Source organism: Schistocerca gregaria, chromosome 7, assembly GCF_023897955.1.
Source record: "Schistocerca gregaria isolate iqSchGreg1 chromosome 7, iqSchGreg1.2, whole genome shotgun sequence".
NCBI lineage: Eukaryota > Metazoa > Arthropoda > Insecta > Orthoptera > Acrididae > Schistocerca > Schistocerca gregaria.
The window spans coordinates 543,486,097-543,510,931 of NC_064926.1; the positions used below are offsets into that span (position 1 = coordinate 543,486,097).

Below are 24,835 nucleotides of genomic sequence, written 5' to 3' on the forward strand. Positions count from 1 at the left end.
TGCACAACGAGGGCCAGCTGTGTCTCGCATGACCGCTGTTTCCTAAAACCGTGCTGGTTTCTGCAGATGAGCTTCTCAGCGTCTAGAAAGGTCATTATGTCTGAACACAAAATATGTTCCACGATTCTACAACAAATCGATGTCAGTGAAATTGGCTGGTAATTATGTGCATCCGAGTTTCTACCCTTTTTATAGATTGCTATGACCTGGGCCTTCTTCCAGTTGTTCCAATGATCTTTGATAGATGATGGATACGAATGGTGCTACATTTGTAACATAGTCAACGTAAAGTCTTACGGGGATACCGTCTGGGCCAGATGCTTTCCTGCCGTCTAAGGATCTTAACTATATTACAATCCCATGTACACTAAACACTATGTCACCCATCCTTTCGTTTGTTCGATAATTGAAAGGGAGAATGGTGCTGCAGTCTTCTACCGTAAACGAGTTTTAGAAAGCTAGGTTTAGAATTCGGCCTTCTGTTTATCATCATCAGTTACATTACCCGTACTGTCAGCAAGAAAAGGTATTGAATTATTTGTAGCGTTCGTAGATTTTACGTACGATCAAAATTGTTGGGAGTTATATTTAGAATCTCCAGATAAAATATTGCTTTCAAATTCGTTAAAAGAATCTCTCATTGCCTTTGTGACAGCTGCTTTCATTTCACATAATTTCTGTTTGTCAGAGGGGCAGTGACTACGTTTCAAACGACTGTGCAACATTTTCTGCTTCCTCCTAATATGTTTGTTATACCAAGGTGGATCCTTTCCCTCCCCTATACTTTTGCTGGGCACATACTTCTCTAGAACAGGGTGGACAATTCTTGCTCGAGCTTTACGAGTAGAAGGGTCGACTTGGTACGTAACCGCTGACGCAGAATGTGCCACACAGTTTGCTTCTCTTTTCCAAGCCCGTGGTTCACGCGGACCGTTGATCTTTTTGGACTGCGTATCGAGGCTTTCCTCAGCCTCTCCACAGTTGCAACGGACACGTTTGGTCGACAGCGACTTTTCTGTTTACAGAGACAAACACTGTCGACACCAACGCACAATACTCTTTTTGCATGGCGGTTCTTTTCCATAATTCTTTCCGAATGCACGCCGCACTTTTGTAACATATAAACATCTTGCATATCCCAAAACACAAATCGCATTACTTGCTTTGCCACCCTTTCGTCAAACCCGTAAAGCCAGCTGGTGGACACAATGGAAAGTCGGTCACTTCACGATTCTATTCATGTGTCAATCAGCTTTGTAAACGAAATACTTCAGAAAATACGGAGTTTCGAAAACGAACAACTCATTTGCAGTGTCTCTGTATGTTGAGCCCCTTCCGTACAAGATGTTTTCGTTCTTTTGTTCCGTACTACCGCCACTTCCAGCAGCGAAGGTGAAGAAGTGCTCATAGCTGTTGTGCTACGCATTTTAGAGGCCAATGTTTACTGGTTTCTCTGGTTTTGTTCCATATCACCCCTCTCAAAATTTTATTTATTTGACAAGATTAGCCGCGTGGGATTAGCCGAGCGGTCTAAGGAGCTGCAATCATGGACTGTGCAGCTGGTCCCGGCGGAGGTTCGAGTCCTCCCTCGGGCATGGGTGTGTATCTGTTTGTCTTTAGGATAATTTAGGTTAAGTAGTGTGTGAACTTAGGGACTGATAACCTCAGCAGTTAAGTCCCATAAGATTTCACACATATTTGAACATTTTTTGACAAGATTAACGTTTTCAGACCTTCTCTTAGGCAAAGAAGCATTGGTTATGTAGTTTTTGGAGAAGACTGGAGGGAAAAATAGATCGCTGACAAAAGAAAATAAGGAAACTGAAGGACTGATTTTTAGTGACATCACAATTAACGCCATCGAAGTCAGAATCAGCAAGAGACCAGCAACGTACACTTGGCAAAGAAACTGACGAAACAACTGACCATTTCTTGAACTGTTCGAAAAAGATCGCTGAGACTGATTGCAAGCTGACGAACAATGATCCACTGTAACTTACGCCAAATTTACCATCTGCCGGCGGCAAGGGAGTGGTGTGAGCATGCCAAATTACCGTGTTTACGGTGAACATAGCAAGAGAGAGCACTTTTCTGTGTTCCCCTTTTTGCCACCAGTCGGACACTTCGCAAGCTGGTAATACTGCGCGTTGTACCGGCGGATGATTCACGCAGATCCTGTTAAAGTGGCCAGTGGCTGTGGCAACGGTCAGCTCCCAGTGTGGGACCGCGTCCACTGCTCTAGTGACTGTTGTTCGATTTTCTTCTCGTATCTGATAACTTGTTTCTCGCAGGTTCTGCAGCATGTGTACAACATTTGCAGCAAGTCGACTAAACATATGTGTATACAGGGTGGTCCAATGATAGTGACCGGGCCAAATATCTCACGAAATAAGCGTCAAAAGAAAAGACTACAAAGAACATAACTTGTCTTACATCAAGGGGGAAATCAGATGGCGCTATGGTTGGCCCGCTAGATGGCACTGCCATAGATCAGACGGATATCAACTGCGATTTTTAAATGAAACAACAAAATAGGGACCCTCATTTTTATTACATATTCATGTGGCACGTAAAGAAATATGAATGTTTTAGTTGGACCACTTTTTTCGCTTTGTGATAGATGGCGCTGTAATAGTCACAAACGTTTAAGTACGTGGTATCACGTAACATCACGCCAAGGACGGTATTAGCTTCGTGATACATTACCCGTGTTAAAACGGACCGTTTACCAATTCCGGAAAAGGTCGATATCATGTTGATGTATGGCTATTGTGATCAAAATGCCCAAGGGGCGTGTGCTATGTGTGCTGCTCGGTATCCTAGACGACATTCTAAACATTCATGGTGGTGTCTGTTTGTTCTATATCGTGTCTCCCTGCCACTTTCGCGCAACGACGCTCTGAGCATGTTTTTTAGGGAATTGACTAGTTTGAACCTGGGACCTGTTGCTGGTAAGGAGACGCCAGACCACACGTGACATGTAGAATTCAGAAGAGTTCAATGAGACTAGCGATGATATAACCAAATACTAAATGATCTCAGCGTCAGCTCCACTGCACTCCCTGTAAAAGAATCTTAATGCTAACTAAATTTAGTGGAAAGGGTTCAAGACTTTCCTATTTTTAGTTAGCTGGTAAAATAACGTCGAAAAAACAGTTAAGTTTACCATTGGAAATTTTATTCTACTCACAAAACATCATTTATTAATTGCACTATTGTTAAAAGGAAATGTTTTAATACAGGATGGTAAAAACCAACTGCGTTCAACAAAAATGTGAACGAATATTCCCTGAATGGCTTTCCAAGTTCTACAATCGATCGAAGGATGACCTATCCCATATCACATCTATAATCTAGGTTGAAATTAAGTTTCACAAAAGAGAAAACTATCAAAATGGTGTACAGTGACCCTCAATGATCTTTAATTACTTATCTAACTTGTCGTAAATTACAGTGGCTGATGTGGCTTCTCAATAACTATATAACAGAAAAATTATCGCGTTTCAGATTTTTACTTCAAGTGGCAAATGTGAACACCATGAGTTTTAATTAACGATCGACACTAGTATTACGCAAAAAAGGGGTGTAACAGATGAGTCTTCTGTAGTTCTGAGTGAAGCCTTATGCGCTCAAAAATGCGGCATCGCGTGCGTTCATTACCTTGTCGGTGTTTAAGCAGCATCAGGGCGGCAGCGGCCGGCGCAGCAGCCATCCAGCTCGCCGTCTCGGATCCAACTCTCCTCTAACTTCTCCTTACTACAATTTACCGAAGTTAGTTTAAAAAAACTATCTGGCTATGTTTTCATCTGACCAATCAGGGCCTCAATGTTAACCTTAAGCTCCGCCTACAAAAATTCTGTCTATCCAATGAGAAACGTTATACTTTTCGTGGTGGGGCAATGTTTTTTAAAGTTTGCAACGTAACAGAGACGCCAAAAAGTCTCACGCTAAAACCTGCAGCTGGTGTGGTCCTTTTAGCGTTATCGTGAGATCTATACTGTTCTTCTGGAGGGCTCTAGCTTTTAACATGAGGTGGGGGGTGGTCCTCGACGTACCTGAGACGCGAAAAAGCCTCACGCTAAAACGTGCGGGTGGTAGACTTAGAGGAAGGCTGCCGACGTGGGTGTCCGTCCCTTATCATAGGGCCTTCTAGCTTAACACGATTCTGCTCTCGGCTTCTGTCCTCGTTTCTCCCCTCGGAACTGCGACTGCCTCACGGTGGGAAGGTACAACATGCATTTAGGTATTCTTGTGTTAGTCTGTGGTATTCCATTTGCTCACTCGTTACTTGTATTACTTTGGTTAATTTAATGTCACGATTTATTCGGAGCTATGTGACATACAAGTAGATTTGCTTATTATGTCAGGGTTTTCGTGGAAGGTGTTGGATTTGCCTGACACCTTACAACATCATCCAAGTGTCGGGCCGTTCGCCGGATAGTTACGTTATTTAAGGAAACATGAAGTGTTCAGCCACATGTGAAACGTCAACCGCGACCTGCAACAAATGATCATGCCCAAGTAGGTGCTTTAGCTGCTGTCGCTGCTACTCCTCACATCAGTAGCAGGCAAACTGCGCAAGAATCGGGAATCTCAAAAACGTCGGTATTGAGAATGCTAAATCAACATCGTTTGCACCCGTATCACATCTCTATGCACCAGGAATTGCATGGCGACGACTTTGAACGTCGTGTACATTTCTGCCACTGGGCACAAGAGAAATTACGGGACGATGACAGATTTTTTGCACGCGTTCTATTTAGCGACGAAGCGTCATTCACCATCAGCGGTAACGTAAACCGGCATAATATGGCACTATTGGGCAACGGGAAATCCGCGATGGCTGCGACAAGTGGAACATCAGCGAGATTGGCGGGTTAATGTATGGTGCTGCAATATGGGAGGAAGGATAATTGGTCCCCATTTTAGCAATGGCAATATAAATGGTTCAATGTATGCTGATTTCCTACTTAATGGTTCAATTGGCTCTGAGCACTATGGGACTTAACATCTGAGGTCATCAGTCTCCTAGAACTTAGAACTACTTAAACCTAACTAACCTAACGACATCACACACACCCATGCCCGAGGCAGCATTCGAACCTGCGACTGTAGAGGTCGCGCGGCTCCAGACTGTAGCGCCAAGAACTGCTCGGCCACACCAGCCGGCCCAACGTAATGTTCTACCGATGTTACTACAAGATGTTTCACTGCATAACAGAATGGCCATGTACTTCCAACATGATGGATGTCCGGTCGCGTGCGGTTGAAGCGGTATTGAATAGCATATTTCATGACAGGTGGATTGGTCGTCGAAGCACCATACCGTGGTCCGCACGTTCACCGGATCTGACGTCCCCGGATTTGTTTCTTGGGGAAAGTTGAAGGATATTTGCCATCGTGATCCACCGACAACGCCTGACAACATGCGTCAGCGCATTCTCAATGCATGTGCGAACATTACGGAAGGCGAACTACTCGCTTTTGAGAGGAATGTCGTTACGCGTATTGCCAAATGCATTGAGGTTCACGGACATCATTTTGAGCATTTATTGCATTAATGTGGTATTTACAGGTAATCACGCTGTAACAGCATGCGTTCTCAGAAATGAGAAGTTCACAAAGGTACATGTATCACATTGGAACAACCGAAATAAAATGATCAAACGTACCTACGTTCTGTATTTTAATTTAAAAAAACCTAATGTTACCGACTGTTCGTCTAAAATTGTGGGCCACATGTTTGTGACTATTACGGAGCCATCTATCACAAATCGAAAAAAGTGGTCCAACTAAAACATTCATATTTCTTTACGTAAGGCATGAATATGTAGTAAGAAATGGGGGTTCCTATTTTAAAAAACACAGTTGATATCCGTTAGACCCATGGCAGCGGCATCTAGCGGGCCAACCATAACGCCATCTGGTTTCCCCCTTGAAGCTAGACAAGTTTCGTTCTTTGTAGTTTTTTCGTCTGACGCTTATTTCGTGAGATATCAGATCCGGTCACGATCAATGGACCACTATGTATATCTGCCTTTTCGAACAGATTGGCTTTATTTCCGTAATTGCCGAGCTTTTATTAATAGATTTTTTGGTTTTTAAGGTTTTATGTGACTTAGTTTCTCAGAGTGCGTGCATCCAGTGAATCAAGCATACACTTGTTTAGAGGTTCACAGGTGATCCAGATCTTTTTAAGTAGCCTAAATGCAGTGTAATGTGCAAAATTAGAGGAAGGGATCCGATATTGCTTGGCTTCGAGTAAATGACAAGGCTGGAACGTCTAAAGAGGAGCGACGATGTAAGTGACACATCCAGCCGCTGGCAGGGGGGGGGGGGGGGGGGAGGCGGCAAGCGCCACCTGTTGAGTGTGGTATAACACACTCCCCCCACCCCCCTTCCCCCACCCACGACAGCCCTCTCCAGCAGACGACGACCGACAGGCGTGCAGCCCCTTTCGCCCTTTCGCCCCTCCGCTAGCAGCGCTAGTGCAGTGCAGGGCAGCGCAGCGCGGTGTTTGCAGAGTGGAGTGGGCCCCGTATATAAGCGGCGGTGGGGAGCGCGCCGGCTGCGGTTGCTCCGAACGCAGCGCCACAGCGGCGACGCGGCCACACTCAGTACTCAGTAGCGGGCCCGACAGCGCGCCGAACACACGCGACTCCACTCGACGCAGCGCGCAGCCAATCACCTGACGAGACCGCCCGACGCTCCGTCCGCCACCGCCACCGCCCCCGCGCGCACAGACGCCACCGCCCGACGCGACGCCGGCGGCGCACACACGAGCATCCGACAGACGCCCTAGCGGGACGACGCCAGATCCCGACGACAACAGTCACCTCTGTAAGTCCCGCGAGAAAAGTACTTAGCGTAACGCCGTGCCGGCTGTGCGACTTAACATCAGGGTGGATTCGAGATCGCGATGTTCTCCTTCTGCTTCGACTACTACTGTGCCGATCAACACCTTTCTTTTTTCAATTGTTGTTTTGACGGTTATAGTCTTATTTGTAGGGTACTTCGAGGTCTGGGCTAGGTTGACACGTCGTATTGGCGCGTCAGTGAAACATGAAAGTGTTTGTGCTACGCATATAAATGCGAAAAAAAAACCTACAAGCTCCAGAACATTAGGTAGCTGATAAAAACGTTGTATAGGCGAAGACAAATGTGTAAAACGGCAATTGGAGATCGATGAAAGTGCGAAACGCGACTTGAGATAAATAAAGTCCCTGGTTGCTGTAATTTTACAAGGAATTTAATTCGCTGACACGAAGCTCAACCACCGTTAACACGAATGAATTAACGAATAGCCATAGTTTCGTTGTGTGGTGACCAAACCGTCGAAAGCGTCTTGACAATCTATTCCTTTTTAGATATACAGGGTGTTACAAAAAGGTACGGCCAAACTTTCAGGAAACATTCGTCACAAACAAAGAAAGAAAATATGTTATGTGGACATGTGTCCGGAAACGCTTAATTTCCGTGTTAGAGCTCATTTTATTACCTCTCTTCAAATCACTTTAATCATGGAATGAAAACACACACCAACAGAACGTACCAGAGTGACTTCAAACATTTTGTTACAGGAAATGTTCAAAATGTCCTCCGTTAGCAAGGATACATGCATCCACCCTCCATTGCATGGAATCCCTGATGCGCTGATGCAGCCCTGGAGAATGGCGTATTGTATCACAGCCGTCCACAATACGAGCACGAAGAGTCTCTACATTTGGTACCGGGGTTGCGTAGACAGGAGCTTTCAAATGCCCCCATTAATGAAAGTCAAGAGGGTTGAGGTCAGGAGAGCGTGGAGGCCACGGAATTGGTCCGCCTCTACCAATCCATCGGTCACCGAATCTGTTGCTGAGAAGCGTACGAACACTTCGACTGAAATGTGCTGGAGTTCCATCGTGCATGAACCACATGTTGTGTCGTACTTGCAAAGGAACATGTTCTAGCGACACACGTAGAGTATCCCGTATGAAATCGTGATAACGTGCTCCATTGAGCGTAGGTGGAAGAACCAAACTAAAATGAGCTCTAACATGGAAATTAAGCGTTTCCGGACACATGTCCACACAACATCTTTTCTTTATTTGTGTGTGAGGAATGTTTCCTGAAAGTTTGGCCGTGCCTTTTTGTAACACCCTGTGTAAGTCGCGTATTTCGTACTTATATTTACTTCTTCGATATAAACTCAAATTTTACCACTGCGGAATGGTGCTTTCTAGTTGCTGATATGTGTCACGGCGTTAACAGGAAGAACCCCCCCCCCCCCCCCATCAGGAACCCCCCCTTATTCGATCGGGGATATCGACACTTTTATAATGAAAATATACATCATTGTGTGACGCCGTAGTTACCATACCAATTAGCAGCGTCACTGGTCAGAGCTGACGGGCTGTATCGTATTCTTCAATACGTCCCCATCTTGCCAGTTTGTGTCTTCGCACGGATACGACGTACGAGTTATTCCTCGCCGTGGTGGAAGCTCTTTTTCCTACAGTCTAGCCGGTTAGCTATTCCATTTTCCGGGCGCTGTACCTTTGCATGACGTGCCTCCGCGCTGGCGCACGAGCCGAAGGTCTCCGCTTCGAATCTTGGAGAAAAATTCACTTAGAAAAAGTCTTGTAGAAAAAGCACATAGAAAAAAATCTTTTAGAAAAAGTCATTACGGTATGCCAGGAGAGGAAAATTTGTAGCGTACAGGCTGCGCGCAGTTGAACTGGCTTCGCTTCCAAATTAGTGTATGGGGTCCGACGTATAGTGAGCGTGTAAGTCACTGTTAACGGTATCCTCCTCGTGGGAAGCGGACGTTAGGTTCGGTCAGTATTTCATTGTTTTCTGCGTACCTGCGGGCAGCGGGCTTAACCTTTCCCCTTGCCATTTGCGTCTGCGTGTTTTACCAGAGAGCCATCGTTCGCTGAGACGAATCACGTTTCTCTCCTCTTCTTACGCTGGCCAAAGATGAGGGGGGTGGGGGGCGGGGGGTGAGAACGATTGTTCTTTGTGACATCGAATTTCTCTTATTTTGTCCTCGATCGAAGCTGTGCAGTGACTGAGACACCGGACTCGCATTCTGGGAACCGCGGTTCGTTTCCCACCACCCTGATTTAGCTTTTCGTCGGTTTCCAAAAATCGATTTAGGTGAAGGCGGTGATAGATTTTTTCAAAAAGTCTCGGGTGACCTCTTCTCCCTTTGTTCTTCGTACAAGTTTCTGCCTTGCGTCTAATGACATTGCCTTTGATGCACGTTAGGCCATAAATTCAATTTTTCCTTTTAATTTTACAGCCTCGGTCATTACGCGATATGAATGATATAGAAAGTGATATGTTTACAGACTGAGTTCGGATTTTGGACTTGAGCATTTTAAGACTAAGGCTCTGCCCTATGCGCAACTATTTGTGGCGCGTCACACTGGACACTATTTTCCTGCGCCTCTCTCTCGAGACGACAAAATAGTCCTCTGCAGAATCTGTAGATCTTCTTTTAATCTTCTGTCCCTAACACTGATACAAGATCTCAGACCGACGAGCTATACCCAGGACTCGGTCTCACGAGGGTTCTCTAAGTGTCTTCCCTTCGTGGAGATATAACAATTTTCAATATGCCCCCGACAAATCGCACTCTCGCATTTTCCTGTTTCTAGACTGGTTTAGAAACTTGGGGATTGAGATTTTGCTCCGTGGACGTTCCAACTCCAGACAAATACTCCTGGCTACTTGGCAACGTGACTGAGTACAGGTGCTGGACGCGTTACCATACGATGCCGACGCTTATTGTCTCTTTAGACAGACATTTAGTATTTAAATTTTGTGACATCGGCCAAGTTTTAGATAAGACTCACATCATCTCTACTCTTCCTCCAATGCGTAACCACTTCCTAGAGACATAGTGATATTCAAGCGTTCACAACAATAGGACCACGCTACTAAGCATCAAAGCTATTCGCCACAGCCGCACTACAAAGGTAAACACTCTAAACTTCTTAACTGGTCGGAAGAACGCATCAGAAATCTACCCCGCCAGCCTCTGGGATTGCACAGAATCTCTGACTTAGCTTCCTGATTAGTGGTTGAAGTGTAGGAAGCGAGCTCGTCTTCGATCGTCGCTAGCAGAAACTGACGAGAACGAATATAGTAGTCACCAGAAAATCTGAACAGTTAACACCAGTACAAAATCAGGAATCTACGAGTATCTACTACATGTGTCGCAGATTAGTCCAGTTTCCTAACGTCAACAAGCAAAGAACCATTTTAAAATTTCTTCCTTCAATGATAAAGGAACACAGGACACGTTGATGTTCAAGGTAAACCCGTACTTGCATATCTGCGACAGTGACAGCATATTGTTTTTAGTAAATGAAAAAAATGATTTTGTTGTATCACCTCCATTTTGTGGAACATACATGGTCTGCAGTATGTATAGCATCATGGCGATTTCTGTGCCTTAAGGATGCATTTTCTGTTGACACATCTTCATCTTTATCAAAGGTAAGAGTAATTATACTGCTAATCGTGTGAATTTCGCTGTGTTTGTTTTAGTGTTTTAACTGTTTATGTCTTTTCTTTCTGTGGTAAGACTCAGTCTGGAATTTAGACGAGTGTGGAAACCGCCTAAAATCCACAGGTGTCCAGGGTGCCAGAGTACGTTTCTTTTGCTAGCACGTTTATCTTTCCCTTACTTCGTCTTACATCACGGCCCGGTTCCCAGAGAACAGATGCCAACAGTTATTTAAACACCATAACTGACAAGCCTGCAACATATAAACAGAACGAAAATTCATTGACATTATGAAAGAGAAATTAGCAGACTCCACGCATTGTCTAAAGGTTGAAACTCCCTTTCCGGATGGTCAGATAGAGTGATGGTCGTAGTTTCACCGCTTTGCGTAACATGAAGTCACTGTGTGTCTGTGACTAATATCTGTACGCCGTCGTAATTTACATCACGACCGGCATATCTAAAGTGATCAGCCACTGCATACTCGTTCGGCTGAAGTACATGTGTTTACTGCTGTTTGACACATTGTTCCTGACACTGCGTATGGTTTGTCTTCTTCAGCATTTACCATACTGACACAGAATTTTATAAATCCTCGCTTTCCCTAAGGTATGTCGTTCTTATCGCTTGATAACTTGAGCCGGTGGGAGGGAAATCACTTCCACTACAATAAGCGCGCTGTAACTTGACACTTCGCGCAGGGTACGCTGGGCGCAGAGGATAGGCAGAATGCATTACACACGTTCCCAGCAGGAACTGCACGAGGATACAATAGTACGACTTTTTTCTTTCTATTCATCTTCATGATTCCTTTAAGCCGTCACCATAGACCCGGCGGAGAAGCTTCTACAATAATTTTGGTTACATTTATTTTTACCATATGGATAACTGTCAACTTGGACCCCGCAAGAGTATTAAGTTACCGTGTCTCGCTCATTGTAAATATTCCACTGGCTAATCCTTGAAAAGTCTTCACTTAGACGAAATGAGTTCGTTATAATGAACAGTAATCATATTTACGTAAAGTATTAATACACATAAAGTTGCAGAGATTAGTTTGAGAAACTGGGAATGCTAACAACACCCTCATTGTACGTTTAATTATTGTAGTTGACAAAATTAGTGGTCAGTCTTCCATTCTAGCATGAGGCTAGTTGATATTCACACGTGCACCACTACGGATTTGCTGTTATTTACATCACACCTGCAATGAATCAAATGTTTGTCACAGAAAGTGGCGACCAACAGAGAGTTGAAAACCTTTACTAATCCGGCAGCAGAAATCAAATGATCGGTAGACACCAGATATAAGGTCGAGTGTCATTAAAAAAAAAATGCTATGTCCGCGTATCCTCTATGAAACACGTCGAAACAGGCGTGACAAACAAATTACTCCACCAATGGACTGATTTGTATGTCGCATGTCTTGCGACGTGTTGCATAGCTGTCATATGAATGTCGCTCGTTAATGACAAAAAAATCGCAACTGATCAACGGCAAATTAACTAAAAATGACGAAAAATCGCTTCTCTTGAAACATATGTCAAGGCTGTGGAGCCACGTGCAAGCAGAATTACCTCTCTAAAACTCCTTAGATATAATTCATTAATTTTCAAGCATTCGAATCATCAGTATACAGTCATATTTTAGTAAATATGTCTAACACGTTGCAGAAGAAAGAACCAAGGACTCGACCGTCCTTGTAGATGTCCTCTACACTGTGCACTAGTTGTAGATGTCCTCTACATTGTGCACTAGAGTGGCTGCGCGGTAACAAAGTCAGGGTTGCGACTATCCACTGGCAGAAGACGAAGAAGGAAACCAGGTTGACGAGGTTACTTGTGCACGGCTTTCCCGTGGTTAAGAAGCTTTCAACACGCTGAACTTAAAGCGAGGACTATGTAAGGCACGGAAAGGACAGTGAGAAGAAGCAAGAGCGGCGTTTACCCAATAACATAAACTGTTTGACAGGTAGCAACAAAAATTTCAAATCTCACCTATTATCATTTCTTCTGGATAACGACTTATTTTCCGCAGGAGAATTTTTATTTGAAAACTGGTAGCACATGCAGCTAAAAAACCTAACTTTAAGTGTATCATTCGTTTACATGTGTAACACCAAAAACCAAATTCATTAAATTACAACCCGTAAACCATTTAGTAACCAGCATGCAGCCACACTCACAATCGAATAATTTATACATAGGCTGTAAACGGATTCGTTTCACACCATTCTAATATAAATCGTACAAATTGTCTACGGAACTTGTAACGACTAACTGACCAACTGGAAACTGGCTATCAGCTAATCGAGCTAAGCCTAGGTATTGCCTACACCTACATAGATACTCCGCGAGCCACCGTATGGCGCATGCCGGTGGCTCACTCCTTTTCCTGTTCCACTCGCAAATAGAGCGAGGGAAAACGACTGTCTGTATGCCTCCGTATGAAGCCTATTTTATCGTATCGTATCTTAGTGGTCCTTACGCTTGACGTACGTTGGCCGGAGAAGAATGGTTTGCCATTCAGCTTCAAATGCCGGTTCCCTAAATTTTCTCAATAGTCTTTCTCGAAAAGAACGTCGCCTTCTCTCGAAAGATTTCCATTTGAGTTCCTGAAGCATATCAAATTGTTCAAATGGCTCTGAGCACTATGGGACTTAACATCTGACATCATCAGTCCGCTAGAACTTAGAACTACTTAAACCTAACTAACCTACGGACATCACACACATCCATGCCCGAGGAAGGATTCGAACCTGAAGCATCTCCGTAAGACTTGCGTGAAGTAACAAATCTTACAGCCTGCCTCTGAATTGCGTCAATGTCTTCCTTCAATCCGAGCTGGTACGAATCCCAAACACTCGAGTAGTACGCAAGAACAGGTCGCACCAGCATCCTATATATTGTCTCCTTTATACACTCCTGGAAATGGAAAAAAGAACACATTGACACCGGTGGCTCAGACCCACCATACTTGCTCCGGACACTGCGAGAGGGCTGTACAAGCAATGATCACACGCACGGCACAGCGGACACACCAGGAACCGCGGTGTTGGCCGTCGAATGGCGCTAGCTGCGCAGCATTTGGGCACCGCCGCCGTCAGTGTCAGCCAGTTTGCCGTGGCATACGGAGCTCCATCGCAGTCTTTAACACTCGTAGCATGCCGCGACAGCGTGGACGTGAACCCTATGTGCAGTTGACGGACTTTGAGCGAGGGCGTATAGTGGGCATGCGGGAGGCCGGGTGGACGTACCGCCGAATTGCTCAACACGTGGGGCGTGAGGTCTCCACAGTACATCGATGTTGTCGCCAGTGGTCGGCGGAAGGTGCACGTGCCCGTCGACCTGGGACCGTACCGCAGCGACGCACGGATGCACGCCAAGACCGTAGGATCCTACGCAGTGCCGTAGGGGACCGCACCGCCACTTCCCAGCAAATTAGGGACACTGTTGCTCCTGGGGTATCGGCGAGGACCATTCGCAACCGTCTCCATGAAGCTGGGCTACGGTCCCGCACACCGTTAGGCCGTCTTCCGCTCACGCCCCAACATCGTGCAGCCCGCCTCCAGTGGTGTCGCGACAGGCGTGAATGGAGGGACGAATGGAGACGTGTCGTCTTCAGCGATGAGAGTCGCTTCTGCCTTGGTGCCAATGATGGTCGTATGCGTGTTTGGCGCCGTGCAGGTGAGCGCCACAATCAGGACTGCATACGACCGAGGCACACAGGGCCAACACCCGGCATCATGGTGTGGGGAGCGATCTCCTACACTGGCCGTACACCTCTGGTGATCGTCGAGGGGACACTGAATAGTGCACTGTACATCCAAACCGTCATCGAACCCATCGTTCTACCATTCCTAGACCGGCAAGGGAACTTGCTGTTCCAACAGGACAATGCACGTCCGCATGTATCCCGTGCCACCCAACGTGCTCTAGAAGGTGTAAGTCAACTACCCTGGCCAGCAACATCTCCGGATCTGTCCCCCATTGAGCATGTTTGGGACTGGATGAAGCGTCGTCTCAAGCGGTCTGCACGTCCAGCACGAACGCTGGTCCAACTGAGGCGCCAGGTGGAAATGGCATGGCAAGCCGTTCCACAGGACTACATCCAGCATCTCTACGATCGTCTCCATGGGAGAATAGCAGCCTGCATTGCTGCGAAATGTGGATATACAATGTACTAGTGCCGACATTGTGCATGCTCTGTTGCCTGTGTCTATGTGCCTGTGGTTCTGTCAGTGTGATCAAGTGATGTATCTGACCCCAGGAATGTGTCAATAAAGTTTCCCCTTCCTGGGACAATGAATTCACGGTGTTCTTATTTCAATTTCCAGGAGTGTAGATGAACCACTCTTTCCTAAAATTCTCCCAATAAACCGAAGCCGACCAATCGCCTCCCCTACCATAGTTCGCACATGCTCCTTCCACCTCATATCGCTTTGCAACGTTATGCCCAGACATTTAAACTACTTTACTTTGTCAAGCAGGACTCTAGTAGTACTGTACCCGAACATTAGTAGTTTGATCTTACCGCTCATCAGCATTAACTTACATTTTTACACATTTAGGGCTAGCTGCCGTTCATCACACCAACTGGAAATTTTGTCTAAGTCCTCTTTTATCTTCATACAGTCACTCAACTTCGACACCTTACCACACCCACGGCATCATCAGCAAACAACGCTGTCCACCAGATCATTTATGTATATAGAGAACAACAACAACGGTCCTATCACATTTCCCCGGGGTATTCCAGACGATACTGTTGTCTCTGATGAACAGTCGCCGCCGGCCGGAGTGACCGAGCGGTTCTAGGCGCTACAGTCTGGAATCGCGCGACCTCTACGGTCGCAGGTTCGAATCCTGCCTCGGGCATGGTTGTGTGTGACGTTCTTAGGTTAGTTAGGTTTAAGAAGTTCTAAGTTCTAGGGGACTGATGACCTCATAAGTTAAGTCCCATAGCGCTCAGAGCCATTTGAACCAATTTTTGAACAGTCTGTGGACTTATTCCATATGCTCGTACGTTCGTTATTGGCCTACAATGGGGCACCATGCCAAATGCTTACCGGAAATCTGGAAATATGGATTCTGCCTCTTGTCCTTCATCCATAGTTCGCAGTGCATCATGTGGGAAAAGGGCAAGCCGAGTTTCGCAAGAACGATGCTTTCTAAAACCATTCTGATTCATGGACATAAGCTTCTTACTCTCAAGAAAATTCATTATATTCGTACTGAGAAAGTGTAAGGATTCTGCAGCAAACAGAATTTAGGGATATTGGCCAGTAATTTTGCGGGTCCGTTCTTTTGCGCTTCTTATACGTAGTTGTCACTTGCGCCGTTTTCCAGTTGCTTGGGACTTTGTTCTGGGCGAGAGATTCACGATAAATGCAAGCTAGGTAAGGGGCCAATGCTGTTTTTGTAAATTCGAACTGTGATTCCATCTGGACCTTGCCATTAATTTACTTTCAAATCTTTTAATTGTTTTGCTGCGCCAGGGATGCTTATTACTATATCGTCCATACGGGATTCTGTCCGATGGTCAAATGACGGTATGGTTGTACGATTCTCCTGTGCGAACGATTTCTTGTACTGAAATTTAAAACTTCGGCTTTCGTTTTGCTATTGCGGCACCAGGCTGATCAACGAAGGACTGACTGGAACTCTTAGACCCGCTTAGCGGTTTTACATAAGACCAGAATTTGCTCAGGTTCTCTGTCAGATCTTTTGCTGAAGTGTGATGGTGGTGGTAGTTGTATGCTTCGCGCGTAGATCTTTTCACAGATGCCCGAATATCTATTAACCTTCGTTTGTGGTCATTTGTGCGTCCCATTTTGAACCGAGAGTGCGACAGCCCCTCCTTCCTCAGCATCCTTCGAATTTCGTTATTAAGCCATGATGGGTGTTTTCCATTCTTTACTAACTTACTAGGCACATAACTCTCCAGATCACGATTTTCAACCTGCTTCCACTTTGACCATAATTCCTTTACATCCATCTTAGTGGAACTGAGTGATACCAATTCAATGTCTAAGTGAGATGGTAATAACTGCTTATCTGCTCTACCTAGCAGAAACACCTAGTCTTCTTGACTGATTTATTAACTTTGGTAATCACAGTTGCTATAATGACATCATGATCGCTAATCCCCGTTTCCTCACTGACACTGTCGATAAGATCCGGCCTATTTGCAGCTACAAAGTTTAAGATATTTCCATAGCGTGTGGGCTGCCAAGCTAGCTGGTCAAAACAATTCCCCGAAAACGTGTTCGAAAGCATTTCGCATGACTGTGTGTATCCCCCGCAATGAATCCATAGACATCCCAGTCTATAGCCGGCAGGTTAAATTCCCCTCCAACTAATAGTCTGGGTATTTCCACCCTACTAACAGTAGACTTTCTTTGAATGACTCTGGAACTGTCACAGTGGAGTCGGCTGGCCGGTAAAAACTGCCAACAATTACCTTGGTTTCACCTATACCTGTTATACGCGACCAGAAGACTTCACTGTCACACTCAACTTCGACCTCAGTAGAAGCAATGTAACCTGTATTTCCGAAATACGTTCCACGACTTCCTAAGTACCTCCAAGCTTTTCACTTAAGATTTCAGCCAGCGCTCGATCCCAAGAATAATCTGAGCGCGAGAACTTTCCTGGGCGGCAGTAAATTCGGGAACTTTATCACGAATGCTTCGACAGTTTACCGATAAAACTGTGACAGTTAAAGTCTCTTTACTCTGAACGCCGTCTGACTCCCATTCCTACCTTGTGGAAATTATCTCACAAACAGGAAATAACGTCGCAGAATAACTACTTACCCATATTTTTTTATGATCTCTTTTCACCTACTACTTGCTCTGTAGGTACAAACAAATTTTTTTTTCAATCATCAGGTTTATCACGTATGTAATCCGATGGTTACTTGTTATAAGTCCATCAACCGCTAATTAAAGAAGTAAATATAAAACCAGCACGCACCCACGACCAGTCGGGACGATAGAACTTCTGTTTCTTTTGCATAGAATAGATATAGAGGGAAGTCGAAGTAAAACTAGAAAAATGTTTCCTAAAAACAATTGCTGTGCGGTCTACGCATAATGGTGTAATGAATATCGGAGGCTGTACATCGGTTACGCTTGAAATGGCTACAAATTTACGGCTTACGCAGTAGTGCCGGTAGTTCGGGAAAGAAAGCTGCGCCCTAGCCGGTTATACCGCTGCGTAGCTGTGCTGTTGCCAGCGACAAACGATGATCCTGGGAGTGCTCAACGAAGCGATACAACTTCCCAGAAGTCAGTCAGTCGGCTTCGGAGCGCGCCGGTGACTCACCCACTGCCTGCAGTCTATTGGTCGCCTCTTGACTACGGGCCATCAGCTCTGACACAAACGTTCTCGCCAGCTAGCCCTGAAATTCTGCCTGGCGCATGAGAATGTCAAACACAGACGCGGGACACCGTAGCAACGTTATCTGGCGTGCATCTCACACGTCTTTTAGGTGATAACATACACTACTGTCCATTAAAATTACTATATCACGAAGATGACGTGCTACAGACGCGAAATTTAACCAACGGGAAGAAGATGCTGTGATATGCAAATGATTAGCGTTTCAGAGCATTCACACAATGTTGGCGCCGGTGGCGACACCTAAAACGTGCTGACATGAGGAAAGTTTCCAACCGATTTCTCATACACGAACAGCAGTTGACCGGCGTTGCCTGGAGAAACAATGTTGTGATGCCTCGTGTAAGGGGGAGAAATGCGTACCATACGTTTCCGACTTTGATAAAGGTCGGATTGTACGCTATCGTAACAGTGCTGCTCTCGTTGGTCGAGATCCAATGACTGTTAGCTGAATATGGAATCGGCGGGTTCAGGAGGGTAATACGGAACGCCGTGCTGGATCCCAACGGCCTCGTATCACTAGCAGTCGAGATCACAAGCATCTTATCCGCATGGCTGTAAGGATCGTGCAGCCGCATCTCGATCCCTGAGTCAACAGATGGGGACGTTTGCAAGACAACAACCATCTGCACGTACAGTTCGACGACGTTTGCAGCAGCATGGACTATCAGCTCGGCGCTCACGGCTCCGGTTATCCTTGACGCTGCATCGCAGACAGGAGCGCCTGCAATGGTGTACTGAACGACCAACCTGAGTTCACGAATGGCAAAATGTCATTTTTTCCGATGAATCTAGGTTCTGTTTACAGCATCATGATGGTCACATCCGTGTTTGATGACATCGCGGTGAACGCACATTGGAAGCGTGTATTCGTCATCGCCATACTGGCGTATCACCCGGCGTTATGGTATGGGGGTGCCATTGGTGACACGTCTCGGTCACCTCTTGTTCTCATTGACGACACTTTGAACAGGGGACGTTTCATTTCGGAAGTGTTACGACCCGTGGCTCTACCCTGCATTGGACCCTGCGAAACCCTTAATTTCAGCAGGATAATTCACGACCGCATGTTGCAGGGCCTGTAGGGGCCTTTCAGGATACAAAAAATGTTCGACTTCTGCCCTAGCCGGCACATTCTCCAGAAATCTCACCAATTGAAAACGTCTGGTCAATGGTGGCCGAGCAACTGGCTCGTCACTACTCTTGATGAACCGTGGTATCGTGTTGAAGCTGCATGGGCAGCTGTACCTGTACACTCCATCCAAGCTCTTTTTGACTGAATTCACAGGCGTATGCAGGCCGTTATTACGGCCAGAGGTGGTTGTTCTGGGTACTGATTTCTCAGGACCGATGCACCCAAATTGCGTGAAAATGTAATCACAAGTCAGTTGTAGTATAATATATTTGTCCAATGAATACCCGTTTACCATTTGCATTTCTTCCTCGTGTATCAATTTTAATGGCCAGTAGTGTACTTTCCTCACCTATTTACTTTCCGGAATTTCTGCTTTGTAGTCATTGACAAGTGATTCTGTAACATCGTGTGTTCGATAACCATTTGTAATTGTGATCGCGTAGAAAATAACAGTGACATGGAGAAAGATTTTTCACTTAGACAGCACAGAAAGATATTCGTTTCAAATGGTTAAAATGACTGAGCACTATGGGACTTAACATCTGAGGTCATCAGTCCCCTAGAACTAAGAACTACTTAAACCTAACTAACCTAAGGACATCACACACATTCATGACCGAGGAAGGATTCGAACCTGCAGTCTCGCGGCTCCGGACTGCAGCGTCTAGAAGCGCTCGGCCACCGCGGCCGGCATATTCGTTTCCTTTGCGCGTTGATAGTTTTCCAAAATCGCGTTTCGCTATTGCCTTGTATGATCCGGCAGTGGAGATTTAGAGAATAACTGCTGAAAGCAGGTGCCGGTGTGGAGACTGCGTCACCCCAGAAACCCTGGTGTTCCACCCTTAAATATTTTCAACCAGTCTGGTAGTACGTGAGGTTAACGGCTGCTACTGCGCCGGCGTTAGGTGCGGTGGGAGCTGCGCAGCCTCCAGCAGGAGCAGAGCGTGTCGGCTACTCGCCGTTCGGCCTGGAAGGGCGTGGGTGGAGGAGGCGGGGCGGCTCGGCAAGTGAGAGAGACGTCCAAAGTGGCCGCCGAGGCCGGGGGGTCGCGCCAGAGGCGAGGGAGCGCGCTGCGGGCAGCGGCCCACGCCGTTGACTCTGAGCACGGCCCCGACCATCTGCAAGGGCGTCAGATATACTTCAAGTGTCACTTTTGGGCAACACGTAATTTAAGGTGTCTTCGAACTTCTTCTCGTGTTCCCCGTATGGATTTGACTTTGTAAGTGACGAGATACAATGTCCCCCTGAAACTGGATGCACATAAAATGAACCTGCACGCAGCAGATATTCAGTTTTACGCCCATAACTTCTCATAGTTGTAACCTTAATTGTTTTAAAGAAATGTTTTTCATTCTCTGTGTGTGTGTGGGTACGGGGTGACATTACATAAAATATTCCCTCACATACATCTTCCGGTAGAACATACTGTATCTCTCTGTAGTACATAAGATCGAACCCCCGCCCGGTTGGCCGTGCGGTCTAACGCACGGCTTTCCGGGCGGGAAGGAGCGCCTGGTCCCCGGCAAGAATCCGCCCGGAGGATTTGTGTCGAGGTCCGGTGAGCCGGCAAGCCTGTGGATGGTTTTTAGGCGGTTTTCCATCTGCCACTGCGAATTCGGGCTGGTTCCCCTTATTCCGCTTCAGCTACACTATGTCGTCCTCTTTCACTGTGGTGTGGGGCAGGAATCCTTCGTTCGGTCAGCCGCCAGTTGTGTTAGTTCATTTAGCGTTACCCAGGGTGCACCACGTGGAGGCGAACTAACTTTACACACACACACACACACACACACACACACACACACACACACACACACACACACATGGTAGATAGCCAACTTAACGCAACAATGCGTATTATACCAGGCACAATCAGGCCAACTCCTACAGTGTGGCTGCCCGTTCTCAGTAACATAGCCCCTCCTAACCTGCGCCGTGAACACGCTCTGGTTAGAGAATTTTAAAAAATCATGACCAACCCTCAATGACAAATCCGTGAAGATACGACATCCGAGGAAACCGACTCCGGTCTAGGCATCCTCCACTAAAGACCGCACAGGCTCTGCACCAAACCAACTTTAAAATAAATGACCGATGGAAAGAGAAATGGGAGAGCGGAACAGCAGTAAACTGCCACAGTATGCCATGCATCTTTAGTGAACCAAAAGGATTTGATTGCCCTCGCAAAGTTGGGTCAACTCTTAATCGCATCAGAAGCTACTGTGGGAGATGCGCCGACTCCTTACACAGATGGGTAAACTTCCTTCGGCCGCTTGCGACTGTGGCGCTGAGAGACAGGCGGTCAAACACATCGTGCAGGAATGCCCACTAAGGGCATACGAGGGTGACCCATAGGATTTCCTAGTGGCGACCCAAGAGGCAATCGACTATGTATTATCTAAGATGGACGTCTGCTTGTGATTGCTCTTCTGTGAGCGTAAATTTACAATTGGTGGTGTCCTTATATACAAACTGTTACTTATTGCTCTGCTTATAAATATGTGATTTTTTTTAAATCGTGTTGTTACTGTAACTTTTACTGTGATGTCATGAGCCATACGCTGAATAATAATAATACACGTTGTCGGCGATTGCTGCGCAAACAAGTTCTCCATATACGCGTACAGCACAATTACTGTACCTCGCGAACATAGGGGTTACACTCGTCTGATGTGAGTGGGGCGGCGGAGGGGTGAAGTGGACTGCGGTAGTCGTCGTGGGGTTGTGGACCACTGCGGCTGCGGCGGGGAGGGAGCCTCTCCGTCGTTTCTAGGTCCCCGGTTAACATACAATACAATACAAGCGACGAGGATACGTACCAGTTCTACACGGAGACTGGCACAGGAGGCGAGATCGCGGTGCATCGCACCAGATAAGTCAGCAAGCTGACGACAGGCAGACGAGATGGAGATTAAAGTACATCTAGGGCACGGCTCCCGTGTTACTGATCCGTATCGGATGCGCCTGATGCCAGTAGCCGAAGCAACCCACAGACGCAATCAACAATTTTCTATCGATCGGTACGTGACTGGAACTAACACAAAGTGGAGTTGAAGTGTCGATTCAAATGGTTCAAATGGCTATGAGCACTATGGGACTTAACTTCTGAGATCATAAGCCGCTAGAACTTACAACTACTTAAACCTAACTAACCTAAGGACATCACACACATCCATGCCCGAGGCAGGATTCGAACCTGCGACCGTAGCGGTCGCGCGGTTCTAGACTGTAGCGCCTAGAACCGCTCGGCCACCCCGGAGGCACAAAGATTGCCATCAGCGACGTGAGAGTAAATGACAACGTTGACGCGACAGTTTCTGATAGTGCAGCGTGTGGGAGAATCGAGTTTTTGCGAGCTGTTTTGAAACACATTTGTTTGTCGCCTGACGCGGACGGCGGCGGCGAATCGTGGCACGTGTCTTGGGATCTCGCCCAGCTGAAGAGGCGTTCTTGCAGCAATTACATCGCGATGCTGGGCGAGCGTCTTACCCCGAGAAACTATCGAGCAGGGACTAACAGCAGACGGAGAGCACGTCACAGTTAAGGGGACCACACCCTGCCTATCTAACCCATGTTAATTTAGGCAAGTATTTGACCCATTTCGGAAAAAAAACTATTTGATGCAGGACCTTAATATTTTTACTGTATGTTACATGACACTAATAGAGTCAACTGTACTAAAATCTACTTTATCCATTTCATAGTTTTTAAGAAATATGAATGTAGCACCAGAGGCGGCTTTCTTTGTTATGCAGAGTCTCTGAAAATTTCATTCGTTTATCTATGATAGTTTCTGATATAATGGGGCATATGAACTGAAAATATTTTTTTTGTGGGAAATTGACTTTAAAGAAAAAGCTTTTGGAATTTGTTACTTACAGTTAATTAAAACTGTCCTGCTGCATATGATGGCCCTTCTTTGGCCTCTGTCAGGACTTCCAGCTTCTTTTTCGCCTTCCTGGATGTTTGTCTTGCTTTCTAGTCCATATTAGACGCCGACCTGTCCGCATCGGCTATCCTCATTTTAACGCAATGTTGCAGCCCAGTGATCATATTTTCACCAAGATTAATTCCCAGCTTTTCCAGTACCCAACACTTTCCAATATTACCACAAATGAATGTAATAACAGCATCATGAACTCCTAGTTTTACTGTATGCCTGCCTACAAATACAGTTTTAGGAAGGCGGCTCCAAATTATGCTGTTGAAACATTCATTTGTGTTCTGTGTCTGCCCATGCAAACATTTCCTTAGAAGGCCAGGATGAGCCAAGTCTCTGAAAATAGGTTTAATTGCTGTAATAACGGCAGCAGGAAGAGAATGCTGGTGAGAATGAGATTCTCCAGTTGCCTGAGCCATATTGTATTTGCACCACGATTTTTCTTCTGATGGACACAATCCATGACATGGTTTATCATCAGTAGAGGACTTATGGAAGAATATGGTCCAAACATCTCTCTTCATTGCCCCCACATTTTCTTTATTTCCCCTAATTGCCTCCCCATAGTATACCTACAAGTTTTCTGTTTCAGTTTTAGTTAACCGACCCTATCCGATCAACAATTTTCCATCTTCTAATTGAAAGCGTGTTGTTTACAAACAGGAGAAACAAAAGAATACAGACCGTTGCGTTCCAAGGATAGCCAACACACTCGGGAGTAAAAAAAAATCCTTAACGTGCAGTGTAGGGGATATAAAGCTCTAAAATATATGCACAGAAGTGGGTGACAAAACTGGGCCTACCACAAGTGGTAGGAAAATGCTCTTTAAATGCTCGAAAAAAATTTTTTTAGAAAAATCCTTTTCAGAGTACTTAAATAAAACATTAATCTATCGAAATATGATGACAACCGAAAATCTTTTTTTTTCGACCTGAAGCACGGTGTGGTCCCCTACTTAATGCTTCTTTTGTTTTCCTCCTAACGGCTGGAGATCCAGCTTGCCACAGACGGCACATCTGCTTAATTACTGACAGGCACAATAAAAATTATCGACAATGGTGTCCTTAAACGATCGTTCCGATATGCAGCCATCAAAGCGCTCTTTGCTTCTTCCACAATGCTCCACTGTCGCAGAAAAGTGCCGCGAGTAAGCACTAACTGCAAAGAGGTTGGCACTAGTCACAGTGCAGCTTTCTAGAGCTGCGACCTGAGCACAGTTGAGGTAACAGCAATTCAGTTGCTCACAGCGCTTTTCAACTCTTAAAAAAGATACGACATATGTTAACGGGTATGTGGTCGCCGTGAAGAATTTTTTATTAACGCAATGCGGGCGACATACCACACCAGCAAACGCCACTGACCTTATTTTGTTATTTAATCAACAAAGATCTAGATCACGTTTTATTAAACGTGATGTAGATCCGTCGTTCACTAGAGATAGCATTACGCTACAGAGAATAGTAAACCATCAAAAGCTATTAAATTGATGTCGCGCAAACTCCAACGAAATGTTGGGCCGATCATATAGTCTGAACAGATAAACAATTTATCAGACAGGGTCAGCAACACAAATCGTTAGCTCACTATGCTGTTTGTTTATGGGAAGGTGTCTTTTCTGGATGGTCATAATGAATTGCAAAGAGACTTTGCATTTCTTTGTGGATAAGGTACTGCGCATAACAACGACAAAGAAACCAATAGTATCAGATTGAAACGTAAACGGTGAACTTCTGCAGTGCGTTACATCGTTTGAGTAATTGGAAATAATGCTGCGAATATGGAAGGAAGGAAGAAGACTTAAAATCCGTATGATGCTTTTTGTGTGAGGATTCTGTGGAAATCCGATGCACTAAAGACGCTA

At 45.7% G+C, this 24,835-nt stretch overlaps 1 protein-coding gene across 2 annotated transcripts in view; it reads left to right on the plus strand.

The window, feature by feature from the left end:
• LOC126281351 (synaptic vesicle glycoprotein 2B) overlaps positions 1–24,835 on the plus strand; it is a 493,622-nt gene that overhangs the window by 151,155 nt on the left and 317,632 nt on the right. Inside the window, exon 1 of one of the 2 annotated variants that reach the window (XM_049980257.1) lies at positions 6,525–6,840. The exons of the other annotated variant lie outside the window; for it this stretch is intronic. The gene's annotated coding sequence lies outside the window, so the exon portion shown is untranslated. Of the gene's footprint in view, positions 1–6,524; positions 6,841–24,835 lie in introns of those variants that run through there. 2 annotated transcript variants of the gene reach the window in all.